Source organism: Crinia signifera, chromosome 3 (genome assembly GCF_055691185.1).
Source record: "Crinia signifera chromosome 3, ASM5569118v1, whole genome shotgun sequence".
NCBI lineage: Eukaryota > Metazoa > Chordata > Amphibia > Anura > Myobatrachidae > Crinia > Crinia signifera.
In genome coordinates this window covers 65,653,585-65,666,441 of record NC_139219.1, presented here as the reverse complement: position 1 = coordinate 65,666,441, position 12,857 = coordinate 65,653,585, and the positions used below count along the sequence as shown (strand labels likewise).

Below are 12,857 nucleotides of genomic sequence, written 5' to 3'. Positions count from 1 at the left end.
TTTAAAGTGAAGCAAGAAACAGATTCAAATGTTTGGAAGGCTGTTAATGATAAAACATCTAGGGGTAGATGTATGAAGCAGTGATAAGGTAGGAGAAGTGATAAAGTGCCTGGTACTTTTATCACCAGACAATTGGCTTCTAACTATCCCTTTTTAAACCTAGTCTGTACAGGACTGGGTGTAAAAAGGGATAGTTAGAAGCCGATTGTCTGGTGATAAAGTACCAGACACTTTATCACTTCTCCTCCCTTATCACTGCTTCATATATCTACCCCCTACTGAATTAATGAAAAGAATTTTCCAAATTGTTTTTATTGCAAAATATAAGCATTACAATGTGAAATGTCATTAATAACAATATGTATTGCAAACATTTTCTAAATTTCCTATTCATCAGAAATATTATTGATATGTCTATGGATTAGAAAATCAAACAGCAAAGAATATGTATACATGTCAACTGTATACATTAATATTAAACCATTTGAACACATGAAGAAATTATTTCAAAAGAATATACAATATTCTATTCAATACAAATTTCAATAAATGAGATCTATAATTGAGCTCCTAACTGGCATAACTGATTGTTTTTTCTTGGGTTAAAAGAATTTGAATTTGTCAATTATTGATGTTATCATCTTATTATTATTAATCAGATGAATAAAAGATAATTAGTGTCAAATAAGTGTAAAAACAGGTTGAAAGGGGAGTTTATGGTGGGAGGGGGAGAGAAAAAGAGGGGGGGGGGAGGGGGAAGGGGAAAGCCATGCGTGTCCAAGCCATCCGTTCCTTATTTGATTAAGCTATTGGTGGGTCTTGTAAAAGTATTCTGGTCTCATACCAGAGAGTTGTACGGAAACATTTATGAATTTGTTGTTTGATGTCCGTTGGCAACGCGTCTATATAACTCTCCCATACCTCAAAGAAGAATTTTGTTTGAGATTCCTTAGGTAATGTTGTTTCAGTCCATTCACGTTTAAAAATTTGGAATCATTTTTCTTCGAACATAAGAAATGAGGGAGGTATGTTGGATATCCATTGTGGTAATATGCATTTTCTTGCTACCGCAGAAAGGTACAACAACATTTTTTGCATCCTACTGAAATTTTTGGGGTAGTTGGCAAATATCCCAAGATGGCCCATTCTGGTGTTAATAGTAGATAATTTACCAAATGATCTACCGAAAATTTTCTGACTGTCGTCCAAAATTTTTGAATAGCTGAACAGTCCCATAAACAATGGTATAAATCTGCATCAGAGCCATTGCATTAAGGACACACCGAAGAGTTGGTTAGGCCCATTAAAGTGCAGCGATGGGGAGAAAAGTAGCCCCTGTACAATATTTAGAAAAACATGTCTTTGTAGGACATGGCTGATATTGTTTAGTGGAGTATAGCAGAGCTTTTAAGATAGTCTTTTCGTTTAGATTGGGGAAGCGTGACTGCCATTTAGCAATACCTGTTTGGAATTGGCCTGTATAGTAAGGTTCTCATAATTTTTGGTAATAGTAAGTAATAGCTCTTCTGGAGTAACCTACGTTCAACAGAGCCTTAAAAAGGTGATTATCCCAGTCTGCTGTACTTATTGTAGATATGATATCACCTTATTGGTGTAGAGTTGAGCTTAGAGAAAAGCCAGATTACATGGTGGTAAAAAATCATAATGGGATTTTGCCTGTATGTAATACCCCATTCACACCAGCATAATTTCCGCGGGAACAACCCGCGACCAGCGCAGGTGTGAAAGGTTCCCGGGCCAAAATCCCGGCAAAAAATGCCAGGAATTCAACCCTGCTATGGAGCAGGGTTGTTCCCGGGTTTAACCCGGGGACCTGGCCGGTGTGAATGGGGTAGGGGATACCCAGGTATCATTATTCTTTTTCATATATTGTCCCCCTTAAATGTGGAATAAGATGACAACAACACAATCAGCACCTCACTCAGAATGGGGCACCCGTCTCCCCATGTGCACACGGCTTAAATAAGAGATGAAAAGACACATGAGGGCAGAAGGGCCCTGCTCTTTCGGGATATGGCCACTATTTAGGTTGACAGGGCTTAGGTCGACAACTGAAATAGGTTGCCATGACTAAGGTCGACAGGGTCAGAAGGTCAACACAAGCATTAGGTCGACAATGGGAAGGTCAACATTGTTTTTTTTTCCATATTACTGTATTTTGAGCGGGCATGTGCCCACAGGCGGTATTTCATACCGTACCATCCACTACAGGGTGGTGGGAGTATAATAGTGTGCCGAGGGCAGCGTGGCACTGTGTCCAAAGCATGGCAAGTGCAGTGGTACACTTAGACTGTGTCCATGTTGACTATGTCGACATTTGGGACAAAAAAAAACTCATGTCGCCCTATTTCAGGTGTCGGCCTAAGCCCTGTCAACCTTCAGGTCACCCCCGGACTGTTATAATAAATATAACACAGCACTGCACCACTGGACTGGTTACCATAGAGCAGGTCACCCCCACACTGATGCAGCACAGCACTGCACTGCACCACTGGACTGGCTACAATAGAGCAGGTCACCCCCACACTGATGCAGCACAGCACAGCACTGCACCACTGGACTGGTTACCATAGAGCAGGTCACCCCCACACTGATGCAGCACAGCACTGCACTGCACCACTGGACTGGCTACAATAGAGCAGGTCACCCCCACACTGATGCAGCACAGCACTGCACTGCACCACTGGACTGGCTACAATAGAGCAGGTCACCCCCACACTGATGCAACACAGCACTGCACGACTGGACTGATACAGCAGAGCAGGTCACCCCCACAATGATACAGCAGAGGCAGAGCAGGTTGCCAATCCATGCCACTTTCCCACAGCCACTAACACATCCTCTCTCTAGAACCGGAGAGAAGTTGGTGCCGAGCCATTTGGAATTATATAGGGTCTGGATATCAGGAGAATCTGATAGAGGGATGATGACATTTTGGCACATTCTGGGATCCGAGTTTAGTGGGAACAGCGAGCTGAGCTCGGATCCCGTCTCAGATTGTGAAGTTCAGGTACGTTCGGATATTGGAGATCCGAATGCGCTCATCCCTACTATATACACACTTCTGTGATGAAGTCACTCCTGAAGCTTCACTGCAGGGGGTGTCTGGTCAGCTTGTATACATAAGTGCCGATTTATGTTTTTGCTGGTGAGTGCTCAAGCCAAAAATATAGGGGAGTGGCTTCATGGGGAAGAGGCGTGACCACAAAATAATACCAATTCATATTACGGAGCACAGTTGTCTCCAATATTCAAATTACAGCAGCAGAGTGCTAAATACATAAATGCCCCCACAGTGCAGGTACATAAATGCCCCCACAGTGCAGGTACATAAATTCCCCCACAGTGCAGGTACATAAATTCCCTCACAGTGCAGGTACATAAATTCCCCCACAGTGCCAAATACATAAATGCCCTTACAGTGCCAAATACATAAATGCCCCCACAGTGCAGGTACATAAATTCCCCCACAGTGCCAAATACATAAATGCATTTATTCGCTGGCTGCTGTAATAAAAGCTCTGTTTTTATGAATGGCCAGCTATTATTTTGGGTCTAATAGAGCAACGTGCACTGGATTTACTGACCTTACTCACATGAGCCTTACAGAGTGACTGTCAGCTCATGGCCATGCAGGCACCCCAAGAAGAAACTAGAAGCTGAGAAACTAGAAGCTGACAGGACAGTCAGATGCCGGTCCCGCTCCTGCCAGCCTACTCTGCTCCGCTTGTTGGGGTGAGCAAGCTGTCTCCTTGCACTGTGCTGCAGCAGCTGCCCCAGGCTGAGACGGACGCCAGCGGTGGGTGGTCGCGCAGTGGAGGGAGAGGGAGGGGGGAGGTTGGCGCTGGCGCCCGGCAGCTGTGCGCGAGGTCACGTAAGAGTGCACGGGGTGTGGTGGGGACCGGGTTTCTATGCTTATTGGCGTGCAGGATGGAAGTGTGCTGTATAATATAGCGGGTATGAGTAGTATGAGCACGACTCAGGCCCCCGTGGGTGTTTATCAATTTCCGCGGGTGCTCAAGCCCTTGAGCACCCACAGAATTGGCGCCTATGCTTGTATATACACACAAACAGTAGCAGCAGACTGTCATTACTCCAGCACTGACCAGACATGTTGTTTGTGGATTCAATCACAAGCTCTCACCTACAATAGTGCATTTGTGAGAATGTGTTTCTGGTTTTAGTTCTATTTTATAAAAAAATCTTAAAAACAGCTAAAATCACTGAATTTATTATTATTATACTCAATTACATCCACAGTCCACAGTTACCATGGTGTGCAGTAAGAAAAAGAAAATAAAAATGAAAAATTTTTCTTTTTTCTTTTTTTAATTTTGAACTTGCATTAACAGTGGACCCTGTGCATACACACTACGCAGCCAGAAGCTACTGTATCATACTTGCCTACCCTCCCGCATTTAGCGGGAGTCTCCCGTTTTTCCAATCATTCTCCCGCCCCCCGCAAATCCCTTGGGTCCTCCCGGTTTTCTGTCCCCTTGCCAATAAAAACGGACTGCGCATGCGCGAACGCGTCATTGCGGGGGCGAGGCCTAAATGCGCGACGCTGTGACGTAATTATGATGGCCACCGCGGGGCTGTGTTGGTAGCGCTGGCCTGAGCGTGCAGGAGCAGCAGGACTTAGAGCGGCACTGGCAGCGGCAGTTTACTGAGACAGTGGCACAGACAGTGAGTCGGGCAGCAGGAGCCGGGATGCCGGGAGCACACAAGTGTCATCTGTGTAAGGAGCAGCAGCTGCAGCCAGTAAGTATAAGTTTAAGTTAACTTAGTCTTTCTGACTGTAAGCAGCATTCCTCTCTTCCCCCCACTCACTGACAGCCTGCTTCTTATCGATCACCTCTCCCCCACTGGTCCCCGACTGTCTCCCGTCCCAAGACGTGCTCCACTCCTCCTGTCATCATGCCCCATTAATTTTCTAGCTGCCTGCCTGCCTTCCTACAAGGGGCACTTAAAAGATATATATATATATATATATATATATATATATATATATATATATATCTATGCATATGTATAAGTGTATATATGTGTGTGTGTGTATATATACATACATACACACACACACACACACACACACACACACACACACACTTTGCTGCTCCCCGGCACTCCGAACCCCCTTGGGGTAGCTTGGGCTGGTGCCCTCCCTTGGACAGGTATCCTCTAGGAATGTAACTTGAGTAGGCGGCACTCAGAGACGCCAAGCAAACAATAATAAGGTGTAACCGTGGAAATTTAATGTTTCGGGGCTATATATATATATATATATGCAGTGTAAGTGAATGAAGGTTGCAGTGTGTGCCACTGACGTGCTTTCATACAGCTGAAGATGTCACCTGTTTGTCATGTTCCCATGACTACTATTATGTGAAATAATAATGAACATGGGATAGCTTACTACAGTCATTCTGTAATTTATGCTTTTTGGGCGGACACGGTCGAAGCCACTATATCGCTAAACTTCTCAAAACAGTAGGGCAGCTGTTGGCAAGAACACGTGATTGACTACTGGAACCGTATTTTGGTATGTAGAATAAGCATCACGGTCTGTGGCATATGTATAATGGGCATCACGGTGTGTGGCATATATATATATATATATTGGGCATCACAGTGTTCTGCATATGTATAATGGGCATCACGGTGTGTGGCATATTTATAATGGGCATCACGGTGTGTGTGGCATATTTATAATGGGCATCACGGTGTGTGGCATATTTATAATGGGCATCATGGTGTGTTGGATATGTATAATGGTAGTCATGGTGTGTGGCATATGTATAATGGGCATCACGGTGTGTGGCATTTGTATAATGGGCATCACGGTGTGTGGCATATTTAGAATGGGCATCACGGTGTGTGGCATATTTATGATGGGCATCATGGTGTGTTGGATATGTATAATGGGCATCACGGTGTGTGGCATATGTATAATGGGCATCACGGTGTGTGGCAAATGTATAATAAGCATCACCGTGTGCGGCATATTTATAATGGGCATCACGGTGTGCGGCATGTGTAATGAGCATATGCCACACACCATGATGCTCATTATACATACAGTATGCCAAATATACAGAACATATGTGGCTGTCTCTGTGTCCCTGCTGTCACTCTCTCTGTGTTCCCACTGTCTCTCTGATGTCACTCTCCCTGTCCCTTTGTCCTTGAATTTTGGCTCATAATGTGTGGCACAATGTGTAAGGGCACTAGTACTAGATAGTATAAGGAGTCCTACTAGTGTGGTGTATAAGTGGTATGTGGTGTGGTACACTTCACATAAAGACACGCCCCTTTTGCCATGGCCACACCCCCTTTTGCAAAACATGCGCGCCTATGGCGCGCTCAGTGCTAAATCCTGTTTTTTTTCCATACCCCCACTTTAAAATTTCCACTAATATATATATATATATATATGTAGATTGCTGTAGAAAGCGTCACTCCAGGGCAAGTGATCATTTATTGGGTCAACGCCATTTCGGGCCTCAGCCCCTCATCAGGAGGCCGGAAATGGCATTGACCCAATGACCCAATAAATGTTCACTTGATCACAAGCCCTGGAGTGACGCTTTCTACAGAAATCTACATTGGCGCCACCAGAACACAGGTACACTGAAGCAGGCACCCAGGCAAGCATATTGACCCCAACAGCAGAAACAGAGTGCCGGTCCACTGATCTCTATATATGTATGTATATAATGATGCGCGACGCTGCTCTCGGTGCATTTTGCTATCATCTAAAATCTCCCTCATTTTGCTTTTCAAAAGTAGGCAAGTATGTACTGTATAAGGTGACACAATGAAGCAACACACTTACACACACAAACGGACTAGTAGACCTGCATTCTGGGCCAATGCTAAAAACCACAATGGCACATTAAGAATACCCCCTGTATTATTTGAAAAGGTTTCCTTTATAGGGCCCAGGTTTTTGGTCCCCACAACATGACCGTGTTAACAGATTCCAGTCCCCACACAATGGGCCTTATTTTGGTTCACTCTTTCTGACAAAATACTTCTTAGATGGACAAAACCATGTGCACTGCAGGGGGGCAGATGTAACATGTGCAGAGAGAATTAGATTTGGGTGAGTAATTTTGTTTCTGTGCAGGGAAAATACTGGCTGCTTTATTTTTACACTTCAATATAGATCTCACTTTGAAGTAAAACCCCACCCAAATCTAACTCTCTCTGCACATTTTGCATATGCTCCCCTGCAGTGCACATGGTTTTGTCCATCTAAGAAGGATTTTGTCAGAAAGAATGAACCAAAATAAGGCCCAATGTGATGTGATAATTAGCAGAAAACACACACACACAGGGGTGGACCCGGCGCATACACACTGGCCTCACCTCTGGTGCAATAGCCTATAAATGCGGCTCAAAGTATACACTGGAACATTAGAGTACTTTTTTTGTTTGTGATAGCTTCTCTGTATATCTCCATGGTTATTCCCACTTTCAATGATAACTCATACTTGCCTACTTTTGAAAACTAGTTTCAGTGAGATTCCAAGTGCTAGTAAAATGTAAACTGGCACTTATTGAGCCGGACTCATTCAATACATTCAGAAATGAGGTAAAAATCCTGAAACCAGGGTTTTAAACCATATTTTTTCTTTAGTGAATCCCGCTCATAAAGAGTTATTAGCATATTGTACAGTATCTGCAGCTCTATTAAGGATAACAGAAGCACGATTACCAATGTAGCTTCAAAAAAAGTCTCAAAGCACAGAACAATATTTGTAAACAAGAGACTTGTTAACAAGTATGTTTCAGTGTATGTGTGTGCGCGTGTGCGTGTGTCACACCTTCCGGACCCTTGAGGAAGGTGTACCATTATACACAAACACACTCAAAAGGGCATTGGGCTGCAGCTCAATATTATGCCTTTTTGGACTTGACCACTGAAACAGCAGCTGTCGGGTTCCTATAGCACGGGCTGGAGCAGATGAGTTTGTTTGTTTGAATGGTACTTATATGTTAGTTAGGCGCCCAATTAGCATACGTATGCTAACTTAGGAAAATCGCATCGCATGGGCTATTTTAAGGGGCATGCGATGCTATGCGATTCTCCTACATAATTTATTCACTGCTCTTTTAGCCCTGGGGGATCGCATCAAATCGCATCGAACCTCCCGCAAAATCGCATGCGATCGCATGCGATTTTATAGGGTGTGCGATGCCATTACATTAGGTACTGTATACAATAATATGATTGTATGTCCTAAAAATAGCTTTTTACGCACCCACCTACTATCCACGCCACCCCGAAGCATGGCGAGCGCAGCGGAACGCGTCCTCCGAACTTTTCATACCCCCACTATCCAGTGTGGAGTCGACTTTCTATAGTGTGGCGAGCGCAGCAAGCCACCGACCCAGAAGCGTGGCGAGCGAACGCGGATTACTTTGCCACGGGCTCGGTGGCTTGCTGCGCTCGCAACACTACATAAAATCAACTCCACGCCGACGTGGATAGAGGGGGTATGAAAAGGTCGGAGGACGCGGGGCGTTGCGTCAGGTGCGATGCGATACCTTGGGGGCACACAGAGATGTGAATAAATGACATTAAAAATCCCATCGCATTGCACATCACATGACACTAAAATGGCCCATGCGATGCGATTTCCCTACGCAGAATAGCCCACTAAGCAAATAGCTTAGCTAACATATAAGTACCGTTTGAATTATTCAATGCCACTAACTGGTCCTACTTACTGTATAAATACATACATGTGATGGCGATACAAGCATCAGTCATGATAGAGTCTTGCAGTTTTAAATGTGCTGACAAAATGCAGTTCCAGTAGTTTGTGTAAGTAATAACATTACACTTAAAAATACCATAAATACACAATCAATCATTGACTCTACCATTAAAGTTAAGAGACAGTCCTGAATTGCAGTGAGCTAATAAGGTGTAAACCATAACATTTGGAATGTGACCACTGCCCATGGAGTGTGGTTGGGTGAAATAATTGTAGAAATGTCAATATCATCCAAATACTATATTTGAAAAAGTCAGATTGTACTTAAATTGTAAGGACATTACTATTCTGTAAACAACTTTTGGTACTTATGTAGTATCTGGGCGTCCGATTTAGAAATCGGATCGCATCGTATCGCATCGCATGCGACCAAATCGTATGCGATGCGATGGTCAAGATTTTTCCATAGGATTCAATGTTAAAATGGTCTGAGTCCATTTTAACATAGAAATCAATGGGAAAAAGGAGTCCTTTTCCTTTCCCCACTATCCAAGTGGGCATGGAGTTGGATATAAACCTGTGGCGAGCGTAGCGAGCCACCGAGCCCGAAGCGTGGCGAGCGTAGCGAGCCCCGCGAGGGGACACAGAATACTTTTTAAGAAATATGCGTTCGCTCGCCACGCTTCGGGCGCGGTGGCTCGCTGCGCTCGCCACGCTATATAAAATCAACTCTATGCCCACTTGGATAGTGGGGAAATGAACAGGACCTTCTTAACATTGATTCCTATGCAAAATCGCATCGAATCGCATCGCATCGCATCTGATTGTATGCCTTAAGGTAAGGCATACAATCACAAAATCGGCAGCCCAGATACTACATACTACATTTTTTTTTTTTTTTTTAGCAAAAGTGTGATTAACAAACACATATTAAAATAAGGCGAGTTTAAAAACACCAATGAATATTACTCAGTGTTGTGGATTTGGACATATTCTGTGACCACCTCTTGAAAGACATAGTGATGGAGGGCCCTAAGTTGGTCCCCGAGTCAGAACTAGACGGAAGAAAGGATATAAAAAATTAGACCCCTCCATCATCTCGGAATAATAGCATAGCATTCCAATATGCAACCCACCATCACTTGAAATAGTAAGCTCAGGGAAATCACAGAGCTAACTGAAGCTTCATTCAAATTTGAGTAATTATGACATCACAGAATGACAGAGCTAACTGAAGCTTCATTCAAATTTGAGTAATTATGACATCACAGATATAGAATCATAGAACTCGGGCAAAGCATAACAGTTTGCAGACAAGCACTGGCCAGAACGCATAGTGGTGACTTCTTGACAAGACTTGCTAATATGTCAAGGTTATTATTTCAGGTTGGATTCCTGCTTTTATTCTTATCCATCACTTCTTGTAGGCCTATTTCATGCGACTTTGAGCCTCTCCTTGGAGATGACACCAGTTTCTGCAGTAACGATCTTCATGTTATATACCCCAAGATGGGTGATGCCTCCTGTATTTATATACCAAACTGTAATGGATATCATAGTGGCTTGACACAAAATTGGGGACCTCCATTGATCAAATATGACAACGCCAAGCCAGAAATGATGTATACATTGATTATGGTGGATCCAGATGTTCCAAACAGACTCAAGCCAATATACAGATTCTGGAGACACTGGCTCGTCACTGATATACCAGGTGATGTTCTCCTCAGAGGCGAAGACGTAACTGGAAATGTCTTATCATCTTACCATCGACCAAATGTACCAACACAAACAGGATTTCACAGATACCAGTTCCTGCTCTACGTGCAAAATCCAGGATATTCTCCCGTTCTACTATCGGGCGGGGAGCCTCGTGCAAGTTGGGATGTTACCGAATTTGTCCAACGATCTGCCTTAGGTGATCCTGTAGCCACCTCTCAATTCATGGTCATTCACCCGCTCCAGTAGGATTCCATAACTGTGCGGTTTTAAACTGAAGCAAGAAACAGATTCAAATGTTTGGAAGGCTGTTAATGATAAAACATCTAGGGGTAGATGTATGAAGCATTGATAAGGGAGGAGAAGTGATAAAGTGTCTGGTACTTTATCACCAGACAATTGGCTTCTAACTATCCCTTTTTAAACCTAGTCTGTACAGGACTGGGTGTAAAAAGGGATAGTTAGAAGCCGATTGTCTGGTGATAAAGTACCAGACACTTTATCACTTCTCCTCCCTTATCACTGCTTCATATATCTACCCCATAATGAATTAATGAAAAGAATTTTCCAAATTGTTTTTATTGCAAAATATAAGCATTACAATGTGAAATGTCATTAATAACAATATGTATTGCAAACATTTTCTAAATTTCCTATTCATCAGAAATATTATTGATATGTCTATGGATTAGAAAATCAAACAGCAAAGATTATGTATATATGTCAACTGTATACATTAATATTAAAACATTTGAACACATGAAGAAATTATTTCAAAAGAATATACAATATTCTATTCAATACAAATTTCAATAAATGAGATCTATAATTGAGCTCCTGGCGTAACTGATTGTTTTTTCTTGGGTTAAAAGAATTGTATTTGTCAATTATTGATGTTATCATCTTATTATTATTAATCAGATGAATAAAAGATAATTAGTGTCAAATACGTGTAAAAACAGGTTGAAAGGGGAGTTTATGGTGGGAGGGGGAGAGAAAAAGAGGGGGGGGGGGGGGGAAGCCATGCGTGTCCAAGCCATCCGTTCCTTTTTTGATTAAGCTATTGGTGGGTCTTGTAAAAGTATTCTGGTCTCATACCAGAGAGTTGTACGGAAACATTTATGAATTTGTTGTTTGATGTCCATTGGCAAGGCGTTTATATAACTCTCCCATACCTCAAAGAAGAATTTTGTTTGAGATTCCTTAGGTAATGTTGTTTCAGTCCATTCAAGTTTAAATATTTGGAATAATTTTATTTCGAACATAAGAAATGAGGGAGGTATGTTGGATATCCATTGCGGTAATATGCATTTTCTTGCTACCGCAGAAAGGTACAACAACATTTTTTGCATCCTACTGAAATTTTTGGGGTGGTTGGCAAATATCCCAAGATGGCCCATTCTAGTGTTAATAGTAGATAATTTACCAAATGATCTAGCGAAAATTTTCTGACTGTCGTCCAAAATTTTTGAATAGCTGAACATTCCCATAAACAATGGTATAAATCTACATCAGAGCCATTGCATTAAGGACACACCGAAGAGTTGGTTAGGCCCATTAAAGTGCAACGATGGGGGATACAATATTTAGAAAAACATGTCTTTGTAGGACGTGGCTGATATTGTTTAGTGGAGTATAGCAGAGCTTTTAAGATAGTCTTATCGTTTAGATTGGGGAAGCGTGACTGCCATTTAGCAATACCTGTTTGGAATTGGCCTGTATAGTAAGGTTCTCATAATTTTTGGTAATAGTAAGTAATAGCTCTTCTGGAGTAACCTACGTTCAACAGAGCCTTAAAAAGGTGATTATCCCAGTCTGCTGTACTTATTGTAGATATGATATCACCTTATTGGTGTAGAGTTGTGCTTAGAGAAAAGCCAGATTACATGGTGGTAAAAAATCATAATGGGATTTTGCCTGTATGTAATACCCCATTCACACCAGCATAATTTCCGCGGGAACAACCCGCGACCAGCGCAGTTGTGAATGGTTCCCAGCCAAAATCCCGGCACAAAATGCCGGGATTTCAAGCTGCTATGGAGCAGGGTTGTTCCCGGGTTTAACCCGGGGACCTGGCCGGTGTGAATGGGGTAGGGGATACTTACCCGGGTATCATTATTCTTTTTCATATATTGTCCCCCTTAAATGTGGAATAAGATGACAACAACACAATCAGCACCTCACTCAGAATGGGGCACCCGTCTCCCCATGTGTACACGGCTTAAATAAGAGATGAAAAGACACATGGGGGCAGAAGGGCCCTGCTCTTTCGGGATATGGCCACTATTTAGGTTGACAGGGCTTAGGTCGACAACTGAAATAGGTTGCCATGACTAAGGTCGACAGGGTCAGAAGGTCAACACAAGCATTAGGTCGACAATGGGAAGGTCA

The 12,857-nt window shown here is 42.8% G+C and overlaps 1 pseudogene; it reads left to right on the top strand.

Moving 5' to 3' along the window:
- Window positions 1-2,947: 2,947 nt before the first annotated feature.
- On the top strand, window positions 2,948-10,803 carry LOC146062874 (protein D2 pseudogene; annotated as a pseudogene).
- The last annotated feature ends 2,054 nt before the right edge of the window (window positions 10,804-12,857 follow it).